The sequence below is a fragment of the Hirundo rustica genome, chromosome 12 (assembly GCF_015227805.2).
Source record: "Hirundo rustica isolate bHirRus1 chromosome 12, bHirRus1.pri.v3, whole genome shotgun sequence".
NCBI classification, from domain to species: Eukaryota; Metazoa; Chordata; class Aves; order Passeriformes; family Hirundinidae; genus Hirundo; species Hirundo rustica.
The window spans coordinates 19,832,097-19,839,293 of NC_053461.1; the positions used below are offsets into that span (position 1 = coordinate 19,832,097).

Here is a 7,197-nt window from a genome sequence, read left to right on the forward strand (position 1 = left end):
ATTGGCCTTGTGGACCTTGCTGACAGTCCATAAATCGCAGCTTTGTCGGCCCAAAGAGGTGCCATAAAGAGAGCAGATTAAAAGAGATTAGTTCTGCCAAGTGGCCTGAGGAGAGAATTTACAGCTCCCCTCTGCCTGCCCGGGAGCTGCGGGATGGGGGCTCAGAGCTGGGGGGAATCCTCCTGCTCCCGACACCGACAGAGATCTGCTGGCCTGGGGGAAGGGGCAAGGCAGGAGCAGGAGAGCTTGGGGGTGCTTCTGCCACCTCGGTTTTGTTTTTGGGAGGGGCTCACTGCTGACTTCTGCCCCCGTGTTTGCAACCTGTGGAATCAAACGCTGCAGGAATGGGTTGGGTTGGGACCTTGAGGCTGCTCCCGTTCCGCCCTGCCCTGGCAGGAACACCTCCCTCGGTGTGAAACGGGCCCAGGTGATGGAGGCTGGTCCCTCAGGATGCCCATGGGATGCCCAGGACAGCGAGGGCGGGATGTGAAGGCACAGGAGGAGGAGAGCTCACCAACAACCAGCAGTTCAGGTACAGTCATCAGCCGGGTTTAGATTAAAACACCCCAAAATCAGGGCTGCAGCTGGATGTTGTGGTACCCCGGAACCTGGAGAGCAGAAAAGTTTTGGAAAATTCAAGTTCCCCTGGGGAATGGTAATGGGGCATCATCCCTGGGTTTCTGCTGGCTCCTAAATCCTCACAAGCCAGGTTTTCATGGCTCAATTTCTCTGGATTCAAACAGGAGCACTTGGGAGGGGTTTGGTGCAGTCCCTGACGAAAACACCTGGGAAAATGGGATAAAAAAGCCAGGAATTCTGAAGGAATGAGGGAAGGGAGAGCTTTCACTGGGGAGTCCCGGTGGGAGTGAGGGCTATCACAAATTTGCTGTTTTGAGCGTGGTTTGAGATCTGGCAGAGCAGAGGAGCTTTAATCCCTTGGCTCAGAGCAAGAGCCATCGACTCGTGGAGCCAGCCCCAGTCAGGTGAGACAAAATGTGCCTTTGTTCCCTCCCTGCTGCCCAGAAAGGCAGGAGAACCTTGTCCTTCGACGGCCAGACCTGAATCACGCCTGGTGTGGTGCACCAGGAACCCGAGCTGTTTGTCTGCCTTCCTAAAGAGGGAACGAAATGTGTCTGCTATAATAGAACCTGAATTTTCTGCGGGTAAAATGCCTTCCATCCTGGATTCTCGCCCTGATTTTCAACAGCAATTTCCCATTTTCCAATATAAATGCAGATATTTGATAAGGCCTGATAATGGGATCCTGCAAATGTGGCAGTGTAATGAGTTCTCTGCAGTCTGGAAGGTGCCACTGTGGTTCTTATTTTGATCACAGGATGCTACAGAGAGAAAACCTGCAGGAAAAAACAACTATGAGCCTGTAGGAGAGCACCTTTCCCATTTTCCCGCTTCCCTCTAATATTCTTTGGAAAATCCTGCTTTATATTATTTTAAAGAGGGATACAAGGTGAGGGAGCGGAACTTTAAATGCTTGTTGTTAATGAATAAACATAAAAATCAGAATTTAAATACAATATCATCATGTATTTTATCATTTCAAAGGGCCAGTTTGTTTCTACAGCCACTTCGAAATACTTGGAGATAATTTTCCTTTCATATTTTCCTTTTCTAGGTTCTCATATGCATGAGAATTACTTGATAACCTGAATTTCCCTGTGGCTTATTTGTCTGTGAAGGAGCTGGTCTGGAGAGCACAGGTTCATCCAGAATTGTCTGTTTTGCTTGGTGGGACATTTGTTCCCTCCCAGAGCTGGAATAGTCTGTCCCCATTTGATTCACTGAAGAAAATGAAATGCAAAATAAGCAGGGAAAGGGAAGCTGCAATGATGAAATGTGAGATATTTGTTAATGTGCATCATGTCCCTGTTCAGAGCCTCCAAATGGGGCCCTAAAATTTGTCTTCATGCTCCAGTCAGTGTTCCCTCCTTCCTAAGGAACGACAGCATCTCTGCCAGCAGCACAAAATGAGGTGGGGAGGGTTCCCTCTGTCCAGGCGGGGCTGCCTGGGACAGAAACGGGACAGAAATGTGAAATTCAGCATTGCAGGGCTGGGATTTCTCTCTGGGCCCTGCTCTGTGGCACTGGCTGCTCTGGCCACAGCTGGGAGCACTGGTTTCTGTCAGGAGTGCAGGGAATGGCCTCGTGCCCAGGAATGCCAGTACAGGGAGACTGGGGCTGGGGGCTCTTGCCAGGGTTTCAAATTCAAAACAAATAATCAGGCGGCCAGGTGAATGTATTGTAAAGTAATTAACTGCTGGTTAATTGCCAGGCAGGTTACCATCCTGTACAGTAAAATTCCCGTGTATTTGGGTTGCCACAATGTGAGTATTTGTGTCTGGACTGGCAATCCTGAGGCAGCTGCACAGCTTCTGCCCGGGGTACGAATCTCAAAGAGGTGTTCTTCAATTTTTCAAAGACATGAGCTGGCACTGGTTCAGTGAAATGATTTAATCGAGTGAAAATCGTGACATTGGGCAGCTTAATTAAATTAACCACTGATACAGAGTGCTAAGGGATAAGACCTGCACACGGTAATAATAAAAACAATTAGACGTCTGTGAAAGAAACTTTCCAACCTGCTGGCCACTGGCTTTTCCAGGTCACTCCAGCTCTGGGAATGTGGCGGTGGATGTTTGGGCTCTGTCAGCCATGCTGCAGTGACTCTGAAAAAGCCTTCTCCAAGATGAGACAAAGCCCTGATGGCTCAAACTCCTCCTGAAGCCTGAAACTGCTGACACCCCAGGAGCCTCTGGATGGAGAACACCGGGATGGAGCACAGGTAAAATCCCGATTTTCCTCTGGGATGCAGCCTTGGCCATAGGGAGGAGCTGTGCTCTGCCTGGGGAACGTCGAGAAAAGAGAGCGCAGGCATTTTAAAGCCAGTTCTGGTTGTTTTTCAAACCTGAGCTGTGCTTTTGTGTGTGCTTGGATATCTGAAAAGCCTAAATTAGCATTCAGAGAGCTGTTGGCAATTTGGGGGCCAGATTTTGCTCTTATTTCCCTTTGTACAAAGCAGGAATGCGCAAGGAGAAATTGGCAGCGCACCCAGGACAGATTTGAGCTTGTTTAAACCGAGTTTCCAGAATTGCTTTGCTCTTCTCCAGGCTGTGCGAGCTCCCAAAGCGGTGCTGGCTCCTGTGGGCGCTGCTCCTGGTGATTTCCAGGATGAAATCCTCCCTCCCTCCCTCCCTTTGCCAAGTGCAGCCCTGGTGAAATCCTCGCCGCCCTGGCTCGCTCCAGCCCTGCCTCCTGCCACGGATCCGGTGGTTAGCGCTCCCCTGGCCGCTGCCAGCTGGGATGGATGGAAGGATGGATGGATGGAAGGATTCCAGGGGTTCCTGTGCTCCTGCCAGCTCGCCAGGCCGTTGCTGAGGTAGGGCAGCATCCCGAGCTGAGCTGCAGGGCAGTGCTGGCGCTGCCCCCGAGCTTCTCCTGGCCTGGCTTTGTTCATCCTGCCTCTGGGCTGCAAAACAGACACGGCTCGGAGAAGCAGAATGGAATGGCTGCAGCGCAGAGGAGATGGTGGAAGTTTCCAGCACCTCCATCCCTGGCAGTGCCCAAGGCCAGGTTGGACATTGGGGTTGGAGCACCTGGGACACTGGAGGTGTCCCTGCTCACGGCTGTGGCACTGGGTGGGATTTAAGGTGCTTCCAACCCAAACCATTCTGGGGTTCTGTGAGTCTGTGAAATCAAGAGCTGCAGGTTGTTGAGCTTTCTGGCACTTCCTTTGTGTCCTTTCCTTTCCTGTTTTGCTGCAGAGAGGATGGAGGCTCCAGCGAGGCCGTCACTCAGCCATTTGCACACACTTGGAATTATTTCGGAAAATGTCTGGGCTCTGAGACACAAACCCAACAGACTGAGAGCCTGTGGGACATGAAACGAATCTGGAGCCCCTGAGCTGCCAGCACCCCGCACTCTGCCCGCAGGGAGCAGCCAGAAATGCTTTGTTCCTCAGTTTCCCCACCAGGAATTAGAAGCATTCCTCAACTTATAAGTTAATTTTCATTGTTCACAAGACAGGGATAATTTTTAAGTTCATTTCCTTCAGTGCAGACACTGGGCTCAAGTTTGAGGGCTCCTGAAGTGAGTCCTAAATGGGGAATTAGTGCAATAAATGGATTGTTTTAATGCTGATAGAGGTTCTGGCTCCTCTGGGCTGTCAGAAAGTGCAGTGATGGAGTCACTTTACCCTTTCCTAGCGCTGTGATGAATTCTGGATCAAATGCTGCTGCGTTTGGATCTCTAGCAGCTCTCACTGGAGGAAGGAGGGTGGGGAAATGTTCCATTTTGAATTTGTTATTCCTCGGGCTCCGTGCAGCCCTGCTTCCCTCCCGGGTTTTGTGGGAGAGGGGGACGAGCTGCTGCAGGATCCGGTGTGATTAACGCCCTGCAGGAGCCTGATGCCTCTGGAATTAGCCATGTTTGAAGGGTCTGACACGGCAGATAACTCCTCCCTGCTGCCCCTGCCCTGGCTACACCAGGTTCAGACTTGCTGATGCTCCTGAGAGCTGTCCCAGCCCCAGCTGCAGAGCTGAGGCCCAGAGATGGTGGGGATAAGGTAAATAACCTCTCTGGCCACGGGCAGTTTATCTAAATGAAAAACCCAGCTCCAGGCCCCTCGGAATCTCTGCCATCGCTCCTGCGAAAGCCCGTATTTAACAAAGAATATGAAATGTTGGAGTTTTCAATTTCAAAAAGCGGGTGCAAGTACTTCAGATTAAAAAAAAAAAAAAAAAAAAAGTAAAAAATTAGATGGTAGATTGTTTAAAAAAAATAAATGCTTCAGTGTCCAAAAATGACAGAGTGCAAAATCCCACATTTTCATTCAGAGCAAACAAAACCAATCAAGGCCTTTCAGAGGATTTGAAAGGAAGGGACCCACCAGGAGCCCTGAGTCCAACTCAGCCTGCTCAGAACCGGCTCTGGAGTTCCACCAGTGCCTTTGTGGTGGGAAATGTCAGCAATGCCATCAAAGCTGTTAATTCCCAGCTCCCCATTTTCCCTGGGATGCTCCTGAATTTCCCTTTTCCCCACGGCAGCAGCAGGGTGCTTCAGGTGCCCACGGCTCCCACCAGGGAAATAATTAAAGCATGGATTTTTACCTTGAATCAAACTTCTGTTATTTCCAGACTTGTCTGGGGCATAAATTGGAAATCAAACCCGCAACCCCTTTCCGTCCTTGCTGAAAGGCTCCATTTAGTCAAGGCTGGGAATTAATTTTTCTATTAAATGAATGCTTTCTTAAAACGAAGGGGGAAAATGTTTTCAGTGATAAGATTGTTCTGTGAACCATCCCTAATGAGCTGCTGTGTCATTCCCTTCTGCCTCCTATTTATCTTGTTTAGATCCCTTCAGTTTGAACTGTTCCGCTCCTTTGCTGCCTGCTAAGAGTTTGTTTTGTTTTATTTTAACTGGGAGCTTCAAATACTTTTTAGAAGCTGTTAGAAAGTGAAATATTTTATTTATTTCTACATATCGACATTCTTTTTTCAGGGAAGTGGATATAACGTATATAATATATATATATATTTTAACTTTTTATCTATTTCTGTAAGGTTCATAATCTAAATTTCCATTTTAACACATTGCTTTGGATATAACATATGTTATATACATATATTTTAACTTTTTATCTATTTCTGTAAGGTTCGTAAACTAAGTTTCCATTTTAACACATGGCTTTGCTTATTTCCCCAGGACACTTTCCTTCTTGCCCTAGGAAAGGGCTTGAACTCCACCCTGGCAGCTGTAGGACCACTTGTGGGGCTGCCTTTAAGGTGATTTTTGTATAAAAAACAAGGGGATTTTTGCCCAGCAAAGGTAGGGGGTTTTGGAGGGTTACTTTTTAGGTTTTTTAGATTTTTTTTTTTTTTAGGTGTTTTTTTTTTTTTTGCCCAGCATAGGTACCTGCAGTGCTGCAGCAGGGTGAAGCACCACCAACACCCAGCAGTGGGGTTTGGCAGCTCTGCATTCCTGTCACACGGTGAAACACTCCTGTGGACAAAACAAAAACTTACGACTTCTCAGAAGACATTTTCTGAGCTGCCTTTAAAACAGGAGAGATGAACACCGACGCGGGAGAAAAGTCCCTGAAGGTCAAATGAAGTCATTTTCAAAGGCTGCAGACCAAAACAGGGCTTTGATTGTGTGGCTGGCTCATTCCAGGTGACTCCCAGGGCCCAAACGCTTCAGACCCTGCTGGGATCGGGATTTCTTTCAGGGTGTTGATGGGATTCACTCCGGTTCTGCTGTCGGTGGGACGTTGTTATTTATGCTTTTTGCCCGTTCCCTGCTCTGTGGGAAGAGCTCAGGCTCCTGCTCAGGGCTGTTGGTGTTTTTTGGAATCTCCCTCTCTTTCCACCCCAATTCTGGATGTTCCACGGCTCCCACAGGCGCCCGTGGGTGCAGGGGGGGATCACCCGTGGGGTCCCTGGCTGTGGGACCACCACCAGCAGGTTTTACCCCTCTGTGACTGCCCTCTGCCTCCAGAAATTTCAGTTCGAGGTGCTCAGCCTCTCAGCGTATTTTAAGGAATTGAACAAATTAGAAAAGCTACTGAAGCAGGAGCTTCCCTCTGCCTCTGTCGGGTAACGCCGCGCTCGGAATTTATCTGAGGGAAGAGGAACTTCCACGGCCCAGTGATTCCACTTTTTATTCTTTCTACTCTGTGAAGTATCATAATATTCTTTAATAGTGTCACACTTATATTTCACGGTCTAATCCACTTTTCTCCTCCGTTCCCATTGTATTTTATCCGGCTGGAAGTCGGGAGCGTGCTCACCGCCGGCTGCTCGCGGGGCTGAGGCGGCGCTCAGCCTTTCATCGGCAATTGTCTCCTTTTTTCCCACTGAAACACTGCAAACTTTGTGCTGGAAGGAATTAGAATGTCCTGTGCATAATGCACGTTTTCTTTACCTTCTCCATTATCTGCCTCGCAGCAGAGCACATTTGTCACTGGTTTTCTTCCCTCGCGCCTTAATGAGAATCTGGGGTTTGGGAACGTGCCGCTCCTGTCCTTTGTGTCTCATCTGTGCCCTCTATTTCTCTCCCCCTCTTGGAGATAAAAGTGCGTTTTGCTGCTGTTGCAGTTCCAGCTGAATTTGATCAAGATAGAGGAACTGACTCATCACCTTTTCCCGAATCTTTAGGAGCTGCTGTGGCACACGTGGCCCGCAG

The 7,197-nt window shown here is 48.9% G+C and overlaps 1 long non-coding RNA gene across 4 annotated transcripts; it reads left to right on the forward strand.

Moving 5' to 3' along the window:
• Positions 1 to 826: 826 nt before the first annotated feature.
• Positions 827 to 5,397, forward strand: LOC120758304 (uncharacterized). 4 transcript variants are annotated; one of them, XR_009208246.1, is made up of 5 exons: positions 835 to 983; positions 1,634 to 1,854; positions 2,621 to 2,800; positions 3,126 to 3,394; positions 3,780 to 5,397. It is a non-coding gene; the product is annotated as an uncharacterized LOC120758304 (long non-coding RNA). The 4 variants fall into 4 exon arrangements; XR_009208245.1 differs by having other exon boundaries at positions 827 to 983; positions 1,634 to 1,990; positions 3,126 to 5,397; XR_009208244.1 differs by having other exon boundaries at positions 827 to 983; positions 3,126 to 5,397.
• The last annotated feature ends 1,800 nt before the right edge of the window (positions 5,398 to 7,197 follow it).